The sequence below is a fragment of the Sinohyriopsis cumingii genome, chromosome 13, assembly GCF_028554795.1.
Source record: "Sinohyriopsis cumingii isolate HCF-2022 chromosome 13, ASM2855479v2, whole genome shotgun sequence".
NCBI classification, from domain to species: Eukaryota; Metazoa; Mollusca; class Bivalvia; order Unionida; family Unionidae; genus Sinohyriopsis; species Sinohyriopsis cumingii.
In genome coordinates this window covers 77547083-77563229 of record NC_142973.1, presented here as the reverse complement: position 1 = coordinate 77563229, position 16147 = coordinate 77547083, and positions in this window count along the sequence as shown.

Here is a 16147-nt window from a genome sequence, read left to right as displayed (position 1 = left end):
ATTATTACAAGAACTGTATCCATTCAATTTGGGTCGACAAGTGGTGTGTGTCTTAGTGACTTGTTTTCTGGGATTTCGTTTACCAGCCGATTCCTTGTGGACTCTTTACGAACAGTATTTACCACCCCATTCAACATGAAAGTGGTGCCTTTAAATGTTCACGAGAGACTCATTTTGCTCAAAGCCTTACGTTTTCATCTGGATACTTCTCGACCTCTACGGGAAAAAAAGATTCGTCAACTTTTAGCTACCCAAGACGTGTATGACGATGTGTGTGTAGCTTGTGACTTACACCCCCATTGAACAGATGTCCGTGGCTGGAAAAAGAGGGGTTTTGAGGCTTGGACCCAAGAAGTGGCCCAGTATGCACGAGAGTTGTGATCCTTCCTTTCAATGTCCAAAGAAAAAGTTACTTTTCAACCTGTGCTAGTGACGGTGCCAGAAGAACCCGTCACCCAGGACAGGACTGTCGTGGACAGGCCTGAAAGACCCTTTCGGGAGGACACTTGTGTAACCTTACCCCCTATAGAACTGGTCAGAACTTTACCCAAAACATGTTGTACAGACACTTGTTTTTATTCCACGTTAATGATTTTCATGTACCTTTTATCGTTGTACTTAAGCCTTTGGCTTTTATGTATTTTTGTCTTTCGTATTCATGTTTAAAAAATTCAATAAACGTGTTCTGAAAAAAAGTATATAAACTCTCGTCTTGTTTGTTTTCGTGTCACAAGTGACATTCCTGACACTATGGCTACTTCTGCTGTCTCTGCTCCCTCTTCCTCCACTGTCAAAGTCATCGACGAACACTTAGATCGTGCCAGTTGGGAGGCTTTGTATCTTCGCCATCCCTTTAACATGCTCATTGCTGGACCTAGCGGTTCAGGCAAAACCGAATTCGTCAAACGTTTGATCGAACATAAACATCATTTGATCGATCGACCACCTCAACGCATCGTGTGGTGTTACAAAGAGTGGCAATCGGCGTACAGCCTCTTGCGAGAAAGTCAAGGCGATTCCATCGTGTTTGTGGAAGGCATTCCTAAAGAAGACGACGGCATCGTCTCTGACTCCCGTCAAACCCATTTGGTCATTTTTGACGACATGTTAGGAGAAGACGAAAAAGAAATTAAACTGTGGTTCACGCGCAAAGGGCATCACCGTAATGCCAGTGTCGTTTACATCACCCAAAATTTGTTTCAACAAAGTAAAGCCCATCGCACGATCAGTCTCAATGAGCATTACGTGGTCTTGTTTAAAAGCCCTCGAGATAAATCGCAAGTGCAAGTCTTAGCCAAACAGTTAGGAACGCCTTGGCTGACTCAGGCGTACGACGATGCCACTCAAACTCCACACGCCTATTTACTCGTCGATTTGAAACCTACGACCCCCGAGGATTTGCGATTTCGTACCCACTTGTTTCACCACTGGTGCCAAGACGGAGGGCCTGTCCTGTACACGTCTCCGTCCTCGACTTAACTTCATTCCACAAACAAATCTATAAAAACCTCAGACCCTTTTCGTCTGTCTCACATTTTGAACATGACGTCCCTTCAGTCGCATCTTCCCGTCAAATTGATTCGTGCTTTGTATGGCATCAGTCGAGAAAAAAATCCACAAATACGAGCTCGTGTCTTAGAAGCTAGTCTCAAAGAAGTCTTACGATGGTTCACGGTGACGGCACGTCAATTGCTCCAAGGAATCATTCAGATTCCTCATCAAACCAAACGCTTTTTTGATCGAAACAAAGTCGCTTTGACCCAACTGGCCGATCCCCGCATCGACACTCAAACCAAAAAACAAATCATTTTGAAACCTGGAGGGAGCGGTACTCTAGGAGGGGTCATCATTCGCTCTCTCTTAAGATGGGATCCTAATGCCCCCAAAGTTCTCCCCAAGAAGAAAGTCAAACGAAGCTCCAAGAAGAAAAGACCAGGTCCCCAAGGAGAACTTCTCCAGTGGCGGGACCCTCCTCTTACCAGACACCACCCCGGAAAAAGAAAAGAAGCCCCCAGAAAAAGAAACAGAGAAAAAGTCCCCAGAAAAAGAAAAGTCCACAGAAGAAAACTATTCGCAAGAGAGGCACTTCGGCCAGGAGGCAACCTTACACTCGCAAACCACGACCTGCCACGGCGGTGACTGCGTCTCCGGCATCCTCACGTTCATCCACTTCTCCGTTGATGACACCAATAACTGAAGAGTACTTGGAGACGTTGATCACACCAAGAACTTCTCCGTTGATGACCCCAAGAACTTCCCCAGTGGCAGGGCCCTCCAATTTAGTGGCAGTGGCTGCTGCTCACAAAGTACCTTCTCCCAAAATCAAAGTCCAAGAAAGATCGGGCATGTTACAAAGTTTACTGGATTTGTCCAAGCAAGAACTGGCTCGATTTAGTCCGTTGTGTACCCCTGCACGACGTGTCATGCCTGTCCTGAAGTTGATACGACGTAAAGACAATCAGTGGCGACGCGTTCCAGTATAAAAAAGGCCTGTGACCAAGTCGGGGTATCAGTGTTTTTGGTGCTGAAGACTCAAAGATGTCACCCTCCAGAAAACATCCCTCTTCTAAACATCCCCAAGGAAAGAAAAGAAAAGGACTGCCTCCTCGTTTAGTCAAACATGGGGACATGTTATCTGTCCTGTCCAAAGCTTCTCCACCTCTACGAAAAAAACTCATTCAATCAGCCTCCAAAGAGGTCATCGATACCGTGTGCGAATGCTGTTTGAATGTCTTGAAAGGCACGATCCCTTTGTCCAAACACCAGAAACAATGCTTAGGCAAACATCGTCACGTTCTTCGCCAAATGGTTCAAAAGAAAATTCCCATTCGTCAAAAGAAGAAGATGTTGATCCAACGTGGAGGCATTTTACCCCTCTTGTTAGATCCCTGACTGAAAGGAGTCTTGGGAACCATGTTGGGAGGACTGGTGGGAGCAAGATAAAAAGGCGCTCTGAAGTCCCAAGATCTCAGAATCGACCCCTGACAACCCCATGGAAGGATGAAAACTAGCTTTAGTGTCTTACAAACGATGGATGGAATACCATCGTTGGCAAGAACAACGCACCCCGCATTTACCTCCCAATCCCCATTTGAGCGAGATGTCCCAGTTACAACACGAATTGCAGTCCTTGATGGATCGCCAAGATTTGTCCGAAACAGAAAAATCGCAAAAGTACGGTCAACTCTTGCAACGACTACAACTCTTTCACCAGAAAGCTTTAGACGAAACAGCTCTACCCACTCTGAAAGATTTTAAGACCTTGATGAAAAGTCCAGCACCATCACCAGTACCACCACCACCACTACCAGTGACCAGGACAGAAAAAGAAGAAGAAGAAGAAGGGTTTCAAACTCCACCAGAAAAAGTACGCAAGTTAACAACACCAACTACCTCCAGAATTGGAAGGATTAAAAAGATGATGACCACCCCTTCTTCATCACAAGAGAAAAAGAAAGTGAAGACAGAAGTGAAGACAGAAGTGAAACAAGAACCGATATCCCCTGTTCCGACATCCTCCTCTGCGAGACCTATTGCTGGTCGCACACGCAAAGCATTGCAATCCAAGAAAGCACCCCAAGAGAAAAAGAGTAGCATCTTCCAAGAGTGGGTGCCTTATTAACACAGAAACACAAAATGGAAAAAGTGTTAGCCAGCATTTACTACGATCCCTCGCATCCTGCAGGTTACGCAGGAGTTCAAAAATTGTATCGTGCTGCTAAAACGCGACTGAAAAGTCTCCGTTTACCTCAAGTGCAACGATGGTTACAAGAACAAGCTACCTACACTTTACACAAACCCATTCGACGCAAGTTTTCCAGAAGTCGCACCTAAGTGGAAGGCATCGATCATCAATGGCAAGCCGATTTAGCCGATGTCTCTCATTTGGCCAGCTACAATCGTGGCTACAAATATTTGTTTTGTGTCATCGACGTCTTTTCCAAATTTGCCTGGGTCGTGCCCTTGACTTCCAAATCGAGCAGCGAGTTAGTGCGAGCCCTGCAACGGGTGTTGAAACAAAGCGGTCGTCACCCTCTTCGATTGCAAATGGACAAAGGTACCGAATTTCTGAACCAAGCTTTCCAAAAAGAATTAAAGAAACGTGACATTCATTTTTTTACCACCGAGAATCCCGAAACCAAAGCTAGCATCGTGGAACGTTTTCAACGCACTTTGAAAGAACGCATGTGGAAATATTTTACGCATCACCACACTCTGAAGTACATCGACATCTTACCGCACCTGGTGCAAGTGTACAACCAATCTTACCATCGAAGCATTGGACGTGCCCCGCAAGAAGTGACTCCCGACAACGAAGTGCTGGTGTTTGAGCGCCTGTTCGGTACGTCCCCGACGAGGGCTGTCCCCAAGAAAAGTGGAGAGGTGACCGTAGGAGATTGGGTGCGCATTGGCAAAACCAAACGCACTTTCGACAAAGGTTACTTACCTAACTGGACGACCGAATTGTTTCGTGTCACTGGACGAGTGCATGGCCGTCATCCTGCCGTCTATAAATTGGAAGACATGAACGGAGAAGTGCTCAAAGGAACGTTTTACTTGCCCGAGTTACAACGTGTCACCAAAAAAGAAGACGACGTGTGCGACATCGAAAGCATTCTCGAACGCAGAACCCGTAAAGTGGGCAAACGACATGTCAAAGAAGTCAAAGTACGTTGGAAAGGATATCCACCCAGTTTTGATTCTTGGATCGACGCTTCGCAAGTCATCGACTATAAAAAGAAGTGACCATCATGCCCTTTCACACAGACGCAGCTACGGCGACCATTCTTTCACCCAGTTCTTCTCTGCAAGATTTACAAAAACAACCTTTGTGTGTGTGAGGTGAACATGTGCCTAAAACGCAAATCGTCTTTTTCTGCCAAATCTTCGTGGTGTATTGTGTCATCGGGGCAGCCATCGCCAATTTGAGTTTGCAACAAGGAGACAAACAATTGTGGACCATTTTATTGAGCAGTTGCATCGGTTACCTGCTTCCCAATCCCTCGTTGAAATTCTCCTCGAACGGGAACCTTGTGTCCAGTGCCAGTGTCAGTCACCACTCCAACAACAACAACCCTATTTTGGGCGGAGACACGCCTCTGACGTCCAGTAACCCCTCGGACAGCCACAGAACTCTGGAATTATGAGTCACCAAAACCAATTTTACTTAACCTTACCTAGTGACAGTTCCATGGAGGTGTTTCCCAACAACACGTTGTGCTGTTACACGGCCAAATTACCTCAGGCCATCCCATTAGATCACGAAGCCCATTGGGAAGTCGCTTTAGTAGAAATGATTCACCCGACCCAAGTCCTCAATATCCTTCCTAATCAAAACTTTTGATGTGGAAGTTTTGACGAGCAAATGCAACAGTACTTGGATACCCATGGCAAATATGACAAGAAAACCCTAGCACAAAAAATCAAAAGTACACCACCTATCATTTGTTCGTTCCCCCAGGCTATTATTTTAGTGGTCAACATTTGGTGAGCACCATTACCTCCAGGTTTAATGTCGTGTTTCTGAAAGCTTTGGAAAGTGTCAAAAAAAGTGTCACTATGGAATACCACAAAGCAGCTCGTCGCTTCTTGATGAAATTTGACGGGAGTAAAATCATGTCCATTTTATTTTGTCCTGAATTGTTTGACATGTTGGGCGGAGACATGGACATGAGAAGGGCCATACTCAAGAAAAACGAATTGCCAATCGTTTACGACAACGAGTCTTTTAGCAAGTTATTTCGTGCCCCGGTAGAACTGAACCAAGGACTGAATTTGATGTTTGTATATTCCGATGTGGTGGAGTACAACGTGGTGGGACACACCTCCGCACCGTTACTGCGTGTCATTCCTTTCAAAGTGGATTCTGCCACGATCGCTGACGAGGAAGGTGGAAACACTTATCACGTCCACCGCGAATTTGTAAATCCTCACTATTTGCCTGTAGCAAGTCTTATTTGGACACGGTCAACATTGCTATAAAAGGAGATCTGGGACAAAGTATTTCATTCACCAAAGGAAAAGTCACGGTGAAACTCCATTTTCGAAAACGGTTCTCTCACGACTCGTAAGTCATGTATCCAGTGTACCGAGGGGTTGCTCGACAGCAAGGACACGGTTTAGGAGATATGTTAAAATCGGCTTTTCGTTCGGTGGCTCCGGTGTTGAAACCGATGACACGCGGATTGCACGCCTTGAAAGATGCCGCATTGACACAAAGCAAAGAATTTCTCCAAAATGTCATCATCGACAAAGAAAACCCCAAAGAAGCCTTCATGAGGGCTGGCAAAAATGTCTTGCTGCAAACGGGTAAAGACCTTTTGGGCCGACGAGAAACACCTATAAATGCCCTGCACGCTACCGAGTCAGGCATTCAGCAAGGACAAGGCAGAAAGAGACGACGAAGAAAACACCCTTTCACCAGACTTCATACCTCTAAAGCTAGAAAGACAAAGAAAAGAAGAACTGTTCGAGACTTAGACGTTTTCGATTATTGAGAAAGAACAAAAAAATGATGCACCGAGAGTCTTGCGCTTGTTCCAAGTCGGAACTGGATCTGTTTGCCATGCCCCCCACCATGATGACCATGCAAGAATCCCAGTGGGTGGAACTTCACCCCGTCTCCTCTTTGACAGCCTCAGCTCCCATCGAGTTTGAAATCAAAGGACAGCCCGAAGATTACATCGATCTGAATAGCAGTTACTTGTACCTGAAAGTCAAAGTTGTCGATGAGGATAATACGCCCCTAGATGGTGATGAGGTAATAGCTCCCGTCAACAATATCATGCATTCCTTGTTCAGTGGAGTGGACTTGTACTTGAATAACAAACTAGTCAGTAGCAGCATGGATACTTACCCTTATCGAGCGTACCTGGAAAATCTCTTGACGTACGGAATAGACGCCAAGAACACTCGTCTCAATGCCTGTGTGGTATGGGAAGCTGACGATGCAGGACAGTTTGAAGAATTCGAAATTAATATAACCAAAGAACACAATGCGGGATTTGTAGAACGAAGAGACAGAATCAAAAGTGGAGATAGTTTAGAACTGATGGATCGTTTGCATTTGGACATGTCTTTACAAGAAAAGTATTTGCTGAACGGAGTGAATGTTCGCCTGAGACTGAATCGTAGTAGTGCCGCTTTCCATTTGATAGGTACTAGTGCTTGCAAAACTGTCATCGAGGAAGCCAGGCTCTACGTACGACGCGTGGAAGTGTTACCTAAAGTGGGTAACGACATCAGTCAGACGTTGAGCAGAACGACCGCCAAGTATCCCATACGACGCGTGGAAGTGAAAACCTTCACCATTCCTACGGGGCTGCGATCCATGATCGAAGATCATCTGTTCTAAGGACAGTTACCCAAACGTTTGATCCTTGGTATCGTCGAGAATGCAGCCTTCAACGGAGCTTTGGCTAAAAATCCTTTCCACTTTAAACACTTTGACGTGTCCAAGATCGAAGTCAGTCGCGATGGCAAGACCTTGTGTACCCGACCTTTCGAACCTAACTTTGACAAGAAGAATTACTTGAGGTCGTACTTGTCCCTGTACGAAGCCACCGGTCAGTTAGGAACCAACACCAGTCACGGCATTACGTACGAGGATTACGCAGGAGGCTACGCTTTGTGGGCTTTCGATTTCACTCCAGACCAAGGCAGCGACGAGGGACATTTCCACCCTATAAAATCGGGCCAGATTCGTGTGGAAATTCAGTTTACTACAAATCTAACAGAGACGGTGAACATCCTCCTGTATGCCGAATTCGATAATACCATAGAAATCAACAGTTTGAGAGAAGTCATTCTAGACTATTAGAAGCCATGGAAGACTGTTATCCCTCTTTACCTAGTGGAGAAACTTTGAAGATGGAATGTGAGGAGACCGTGGAAGGAGAATCCCAAGACAAAGACGATGAAGTTATGATGAAGTCAAGATGGCCAGAACAAGAAGCCCATTTAGTCTCCTGTTTTGCCAAACACTTGGTCGAAAAAATGAGGGAATTGATCAAGAAAGATTGCTATGGATGTCAAAACGATCATCCCAGTCAAATTCAACACGATAAATTCCTGATGCTGAGTCAAGAAGAAAAGTTGGATGAGTATCTGGACGAAGCTTGGAGTCTCATCTCGGACGATGTCGTGTTGCATCAGTGGTATAAAGACTTGCGTGAACATTCTTGTCCACCATTAACCACGCAAGAGATTCATCGTATCGAAGCTGTCCTGAATCAGAGTGGGGAGACGAAGCGAAGAAACGGTTACTTGTCAGACATTTTCAAGCAAAAAGTCAGGATCGAATTGATCACTTATCATTACCTGTGAAGAAGAAAAAACATGGATACCTGGGAACTTTATTACCTTTTGAACCACAGTTCGTATACGGCTTCTTGGAATCATGTCGTCTGTGCTAAAGATGAACTCCCTCATCGCAAACCTCAAGACCATCTAGCTTATGTGATCAACACGGACGACAGTCATCTCCCAGGAACCCACTGGGTAGCCGTCTACTTTCCTCAAGAAGGATGTGTGGAATATTTCGATTCGTACGGATTGCCCCCTTTGGAAGACGATATCATTGACTTTATGAGAAGAAATGCTCAGACCACCCGATTCAATAATGTGAAATTACAAGGCACAGATTTCTTGGTGTGTGGACAGTACTGTGTGTATTTTCTGCATCATCGCAGCCTGGGATATTCCTTAGAACATTTAGTAACTCATTTTGATCCTCGTTCTTCTTCAAGAAACGATGTGAAAGTAGATTGATGGTTTTGTGACCATTATGCTTATCTTTTGTCTCAAGCTAGGAAATGTAGTGTCCATCAATGGCCTAATGACTTCCAACAGTGGAAATCACAATTTCATTCACAACGTTGTCAGCCCTGTCCAAAATAATGTGTAAATTGAAAAAAAATGTTTGTGATTTGAAAAAAATGTTCGATGTTATATTGTTGGATTATTGTTAAAAAATCTTAGAGTTGTTTGTTAGTGTTAAGTGATTTTGAATAAAAAATGTTGTGTTTTGAAAAAAATGCCTTTGTCTTTTGTTTGGCTATAAGAATGTTGACTCATGCTCTTTGACTTCTCTCTGTCCCTCTCATGACACTCATTGAACGTTGCGGCTCGAAAACCGTAGAGGGATGTTTTCCTTCACGTCAGCGCTTTGACTTTAAGAACCGGGGTAGTTTCCAGTCTAACCATCCATTGTCGACTCATCCTCCTACGAAGATGTGCTCCAAACTAGCTAAGCTAAACGAAGCCTACGTGAATTTGCATAGGGTCAGACACAGTCTGATACCGAAGCCAGAAGAGATAGAGAATGTGAGAATGTTAAAAGTCACTGAAGACCTGATAGAAGAGCTCTTCAGAGAAGAAGTGAACAGGGAGAAAGAAGAATGGACAGAAAAGTACAGACTTCAGAGACAGCAGCAACAGCAACAACAACAGCAGCAGCAGCAACCTGAACCTGACAGAGGCTTTGTCGATTGTCGTATCGACACCAAAGAGTTCTTCTCTTTCCGAAGAAGCAGACCTATCGTCAGAAAGTCTATCCTCAGAGGACGTCGCATTCTTAGAAACTAAAAGATTGCCATAGCAAACAAAAAACAGCCCTTTTCAGGGCTACCCAATACTCTAGAAAAGAAATAACAATCGATTTGCCAATGTGTGTAGGTAGAGTAGTGTGAATATAAGCACTGACTCTTTTTTATAGTGTGAGTGTATGTGTTTGTGTATAGGATTGTGTGTTTGTAAGTGCTCACGTACGTTAGTGTGGATAGTAGATTAAGATCATGTTTTTTGCTGTTTGAGGTGTGGGGAGAGTAGATTTGGGGTTTGATTGGATTGCTTTACGTATGTGAATAGTATATTGAAGTGATTAATGAAAATTTTTTAGAATAGTGATGGGCAGTATAAAAAAAGTGAGTGAGTGTTTCATTTAGGTCCGCGCGTTTGTTTGGTCATGATCTAGGTAAGATCAATTTTGTTTTAGGGGGATGTTTTCTTTCACGTCCGCGCTTTTAGTATAAATTGAAACTCGCTGGGCAGTCTAGCTACCCTATTCATTCGTTAACAAGACAATGAATACCAGAAATGTGAAACTGCTAGAACTCCAGATGCACCTGGAATATGCCAGGCGTATAGTAAATGAACTGGCCGCGGAGGCCATTGTCGAAGAGGGAAGGATGAAAGAGGAGGAGGAAAGAAGAAAAAAAGAAGAGGAGGAAAAGGAGAGAAGAAATTTCAGAATCCCAGAGGCAGAAAATTGGGATTCTGAAGCCACTTATCCCGCCTCTGCACTCGCAAGAAAAAAAGGTAAAAGGAGACTGGGGAAGAAGATGTGTGTGTGGTGCCAGGCCTGGAAGGTGCCATCATTAAGCAGGTGTCACTGGAGTTCAAAAACAAACAGCCCTTTTCAGGGCTACCCAAACCTTTAGAAAAGAAATAGTAATCAATTTGCCAATGTGTGTGTGTAGGTAGAGTAGTGTGAATATAAACACTGGCTCTTTTTTTATAGTGTTTGTGTTTGTGTTTGTAAGCGCTGACGTAGGTTCGTGTGGATAGTAGATTTGGGGTTTAATTTTAATGCTTTGCGTGTGTAAATAGTAGATTTGGGGTTTGTTTATTGCTGGTTCACGTATGTGGATAGTAGATCATATGAAATGAGAAAAGTAGGGGATGTTTTCCTTCACGTCCGCGCGTTGTTTGGTCATGATCTAGGTAAGATCAATTTTGTTTTGGGGGATGTTTTCCATCACGTCCGCGCTTTCACTATAAGAACCCACAGTATTCGTCGTTCAAAGCGACTAACACGACCGTTCAGGGACCTGATTAACTAAAACAAACTAAGGAATTACTGTTCTCAAAAAACTGAAATTTATACAAAAATTTAAACACAAATAATTAGGAACTGGGACGGCCGGATAGGTCCTGTGGGTTCACGGACCAACACGACCGTGCAGGGACCTGATTAACTAAAACAAACTAAGGATAAATCCAAACAATTATAAGCAAAACAAATCCACTGGCTGATAAAACTTTACAAATAACAAGAATAAAATAAAAAAACACCAACCACAAAAAAACAACTAGTACAAAAACCAGGAAGGAATATACAGGGGGGTAGGTGGTGAAAATAAAAATCCTACTCCACTCCTCCTTACCTTTCCTTCTCCTAACATCCTAACCAACAGCTACAAAAACTCTTTTCTCTATGCATAGGTGACAGCTAAGATAAACCTAGATATAACTATGTAATCCCAAAAATAGAACGCATAAGGTGGTCACAAGAATAGACCATCAGGGATACCCTTATTAAGACCCCAAAACTTGCAAATGTGAGGTAGTCGAAAAACCCAACGACTATCAGGGCCGGCGGCACAATGCTGCAAATATAACAATAACATAGATCAACACCTCAAAACATTACAAGCATAAGGTAGTCAAAAATCCCAATGACTATCAGGGCTGGCAGCACAAGGCTGCAACCAAAACTTATAACTAGAAAAATAGGACCCTAAATAATTACTCAGTAAGATGGAAAAAACACCAATTCCATCCAGGGCCAGCAGCACAATGCTGCAAAACAAACCAATCAAATTGCTGTCACCTATTAGCTAACATCTACCTCAATAAACTCTACCTCTCTTAAAAAAAGCACAGAGTTTTTTATTCAAATTCCAAAAGACGGAAATTTAGAACAAATATCCAGGATCGGAAAAAACCCTGCTAACCTGTGGCAAGAAAACTCCGCCCGAGCCCGACCACTTTCACCCATTACCACGGACAGACATCAAAACCCATATGTGCAGTGCACGCATCATAAATTAAAACGCGAACTAGATTGAGTCCAATCCCACTGGTCGCTCATCAATGCAAATGAATAACAGAGTGCGTGCTGGGTCCAATCCCACTCATACAAACAAAAATATAGGCCTTACAATCAGGTTGATATGTACACAAAAGTACTTCGATCTGACGGCCCAATCAATAAGTGTTCTGTGAACACATAAATGCCTGGAGGAAGTGGCACCATTCCTTCCCCCAGGAGTAATCAAAAAGGTGCCTGTGGCATCACAAACCAGTGGTACATGCTCATTGCGAGCGCACACCACTATAATCCAACTCAACAACAACAACAAAATCGTTCAAACCATTCTACAAAGAATAAAAAAGAAGATGGCTTCGAACCAGCTTGATAAAATGAAAACATTGCAAGACGTCCTGGACAATTTGGGTATGATGGAGCAAATGTTAGTGAGGTTAAACGAGGATCACTATTCTTATAGCCCCCATTGAGTGAAGATGGAGATTAACAACTTAAGAAAAGTAAAGGAAATGATAAGTGCTGTGATGAAAGAAATAAAGGAGGAGAAGGAGGATGAAGAGGAAAGGATAAGGATAAGAGCATGGAATGAAAAAATTGAAAAAGAAGAAGAAAATGAGAAGAGGAAGAAAGAAGAGGAGGAGAAGAAGAAAGAAGAGAAAAAAGGAAGAAAAGAAAGAAAAGAAGAGAAAGAGTGTAGGACAGAAAATAAGAAGTTGGTGGAGAAATAGAAGAAATTAGAAGAAGAAGAAACCCAAAGGCCCTTTTCAGGGCCACTCATAGGTCTCGAAAAGAGATTGACTTTCAATTGCCAACCCTCTTTTTTTTTAATTTTAAAAAAAACCACAAAAAAAACAAATCCCATGTTAATTTCCCCTTGTCCCTAGAATGGATATTTTTTTCTCCCATGTTCAATTCCCTTTGTCCCTAGAATGGATATTTTTTTCTCCCATGTTCAATTCCCCTTGTCCCTAGAATGGATATTTTTTCTCCCATGTTAAATTCCCTTGTCCCCAGAGTGGATATTTTTTTCTCCCATGTTAAATTTTCCATAGTCCCCAGAGTGGATATTGCCTTTTTAACATGGAACTCCCCTAGTCCCTAGGCCGTCCCCCTTAACTACTATTATGGAGGCTGAATGACCAATTAACGAGGCAGTTTCTGAACTGTCGGTCTTCTCACTTCCTCGATTTTGCCTCCAGACAGCAATGGCGACCAAAGAAGTGTTGTTCTTGTGCTGCTCAGTTGACGACTTTCGTAACTCGAGCCGATGACTCCCAGGCACAATCATTACCAGATTTTCGGCCAGCCGCAAAAGATCACAGCAACGATAAATGCAACATCGATGACGTGATTACGATAATACGTACTGGTCTGAGTATATCGTGAAAAACGTTTATGTCAACTTTGCAGATAATAGAAGCAGTCACGTTTACAGCCGCAAAATTCTTATATTCGGCTAGAAAATACATCTGAAAGGCGTCCCACTGTGTTTCATACTAGCGAGATGGAATTGTCGTTACCAATCGACTGAGAAAAAAGGCCTTAGAATTACTGGGCGATATATCTTGCTGGAGATGGTCTGGAATTTCCTTCATATCTGACGACTGTGGAAAAAGACAGAAGGATGTACTCTCCTCCTCCTCTAAGTTTACTGAAGCCCTGATCTTACATACTTAAGTTGTGGTAGGGGGTGGATAACATTCTGAAGTCAGCAATACCCAGTACATGCCTTCCACAGTACCCTTAATGCTGAACCCAGTTCTCTCCATAAATGGATCGGATTGCGTTAGATCTTCACACTAATACAGTGGCTTCAACTACATGTATTTGGTATGTTCCTGATGTGACCATCTACATTCACTGGATATGATGTACTTATAACTTGATGGCTGGACAGGCTGAGAAGTAGTTGTGATGGCATAGTGCAGTATTACATTATGATATAAAGAACCCTTTGTGCCCAGACTTACAGACCTGAATGATGGCAAATGTGGCTTATGTGATGTCAAACATTGACGTACGTTTTGCACAAACTTTAAGTTAACAGAGGGAGTCAAAGCATTTGGGACAGAATGATGAACTGCTCTGTTGATGACTTTCACAGTTCTAAATATCGACTCTCAGGCTTGATATTTTGATAACTGAGTAAACAAAAGTGAGCGTATAAACATGAACAATAAGATGTGTGAGTAATGTGTTGGAGAATATGGTCTGAAAAAGGAATTCTAAGAATTTAACAAATTGACATAAAAATTGGTCAAAATTAAATAAAATGTATACCACCTTCGGAACATTCTTCACTACAAACTCAAAACCCAAAATCTGGGATGGATGGCTGAAAACAGATTTGATATTGCATGTACTGAAGCTAATGCTTACAACTGAAAAACACCTGGAGGTGGCAGAGGAAGGTACTGGGCAGGAGTTACTTTGTACATATAATATTAGATTCAGAAAGTCCAAGCATAAATGTGATTAAAGAACATATTTGAAGGAGAATTAACTCTCATTACAAATTGATGGACTACACAAATCTTATAATGATAATATCCAATACACAGGAGAACAGCATTTTAACTGGGATAGAACTTTTGATGGGCATCTTATAACAACTGTAACAATTTCAACTTAAGGTGCTTTCAGCTCACCTGGCTGCAAGGCTAAGTGAGTTCAAGGGATGGCCATACATCTTTTGTCTGCACGTCAGCAATTGCTATTTACACTTTTATCCCAAACCACTGGACCGGGTTTTAGTAACTCTGACAGATCATCTTGGTATTATTTTTATTATTATTATTTCTATGGACAATACCCATCCTTTACCAAATGAGGTCACCTTGAGTGATAAAAATGTGTGTGTGATTTGGATTTTTAACGTAGCTTGAACAATTTTTCAGTCATTTCAGAAAAAAAACATCTTCTAAAAATCAGCTTAACATAATTTCTTTACTTTCATCTAAATCATCCTGGCAAATAAGCCCTTTAAGTTGGTACAGATCATGCTGCTCTGCCATCAACGATGACAGTCGTTATTAAAAGTACTAAAAGTTTTGTGCAACTTCTCATAAGAGCACTTAAAAATTTTACCAAATTTTGACAGAAAATGTCCTGGAATAGAGGTCTTTCAGCTTTTATGGAAATGATGCTGATCTGCAATCAGATATGGCCTCTATTTAAATCTGCTATCAAATATGGCCTCTATTTATATCTGATATCAGATATTGCCTCTATTTATATCTGCTATCAAATATGGTCTCTATTTATATCTGCTATCAAATATGTCCTCTATTTATATCTGCTATCAAATATGGCCTCTATTTATATCTGCTATCAAATATGGCCTCTATTTATATCTGATATCAGATATTGCCTCTATTTATATCTGCTATCAAATATGGCCTCTATTTATATCTGCTATCAAATATGGCCTCTATTTATATCTGATATCAGATATTGCCTCTATCTATATCTGCTATCAAATATGGCCTCTATTTATATCTGATATCAAATATGGCCTCTATTTATATCTGCTATCAAATATGGCCTCTATTTATATCTGCTGTCAAATATGGCCTCTATTTATATCTGCTATCATATATGGCCTCTATTTATATCTGCTCTTCCATCTCAGGAGAATGCTGACAACAATATTCAGTTAGCAGTAAGTTGTACAGGGTACGGCTAAATAGAACAGTTCCACTTGGGCACCGTACAATAAATTAAATGCCAAAAGAGTTAAGAAAAGAAAATGTAAATGGGCCTCAATATCTAACTAGTTTTTATTTGCTAGGTTTGTAATGGTACTTTCAGCACTTTATTTGCCTTTATCATGCTGAGGAAATCAAGCATTAAGTGCCTAATTTCCAAGGACACAATAAAACAGCTGACCAGTGCTGGCTTGGGTTGGTTACAAGCTCAAAGCTTTGCATACCGAGTTTGGAAAATTGTAGCTGCATACATGCTGTAAAATTTAGACAGTCTTTCTTTTGCTACTGGTTACCTCATAAGCGTATTCTGTCGAGTGACCTTCTATTTCCATCATAGGTCTCATGATTATTTTGATTAGCTTTGGCATCAAGACTGTATTGTACAAATCAGACTGAGGATTTTAACGTTTTGAAATTGTAGATGTCATGCCTTATCTGGTGGAACTCTGATATCTAAAATTTTCAACCAATACTTCCAAGTCTTGTAAATTCAGTGCTTTCTTTTGCGCTTATTGTCACTGTTTTGTAATTGTCAAAAAGAGTATGCATGTATGTATATAGACCAATGATTAAGGTATGTGGTCTTAAAATAAACACTGTGCATAAGCCA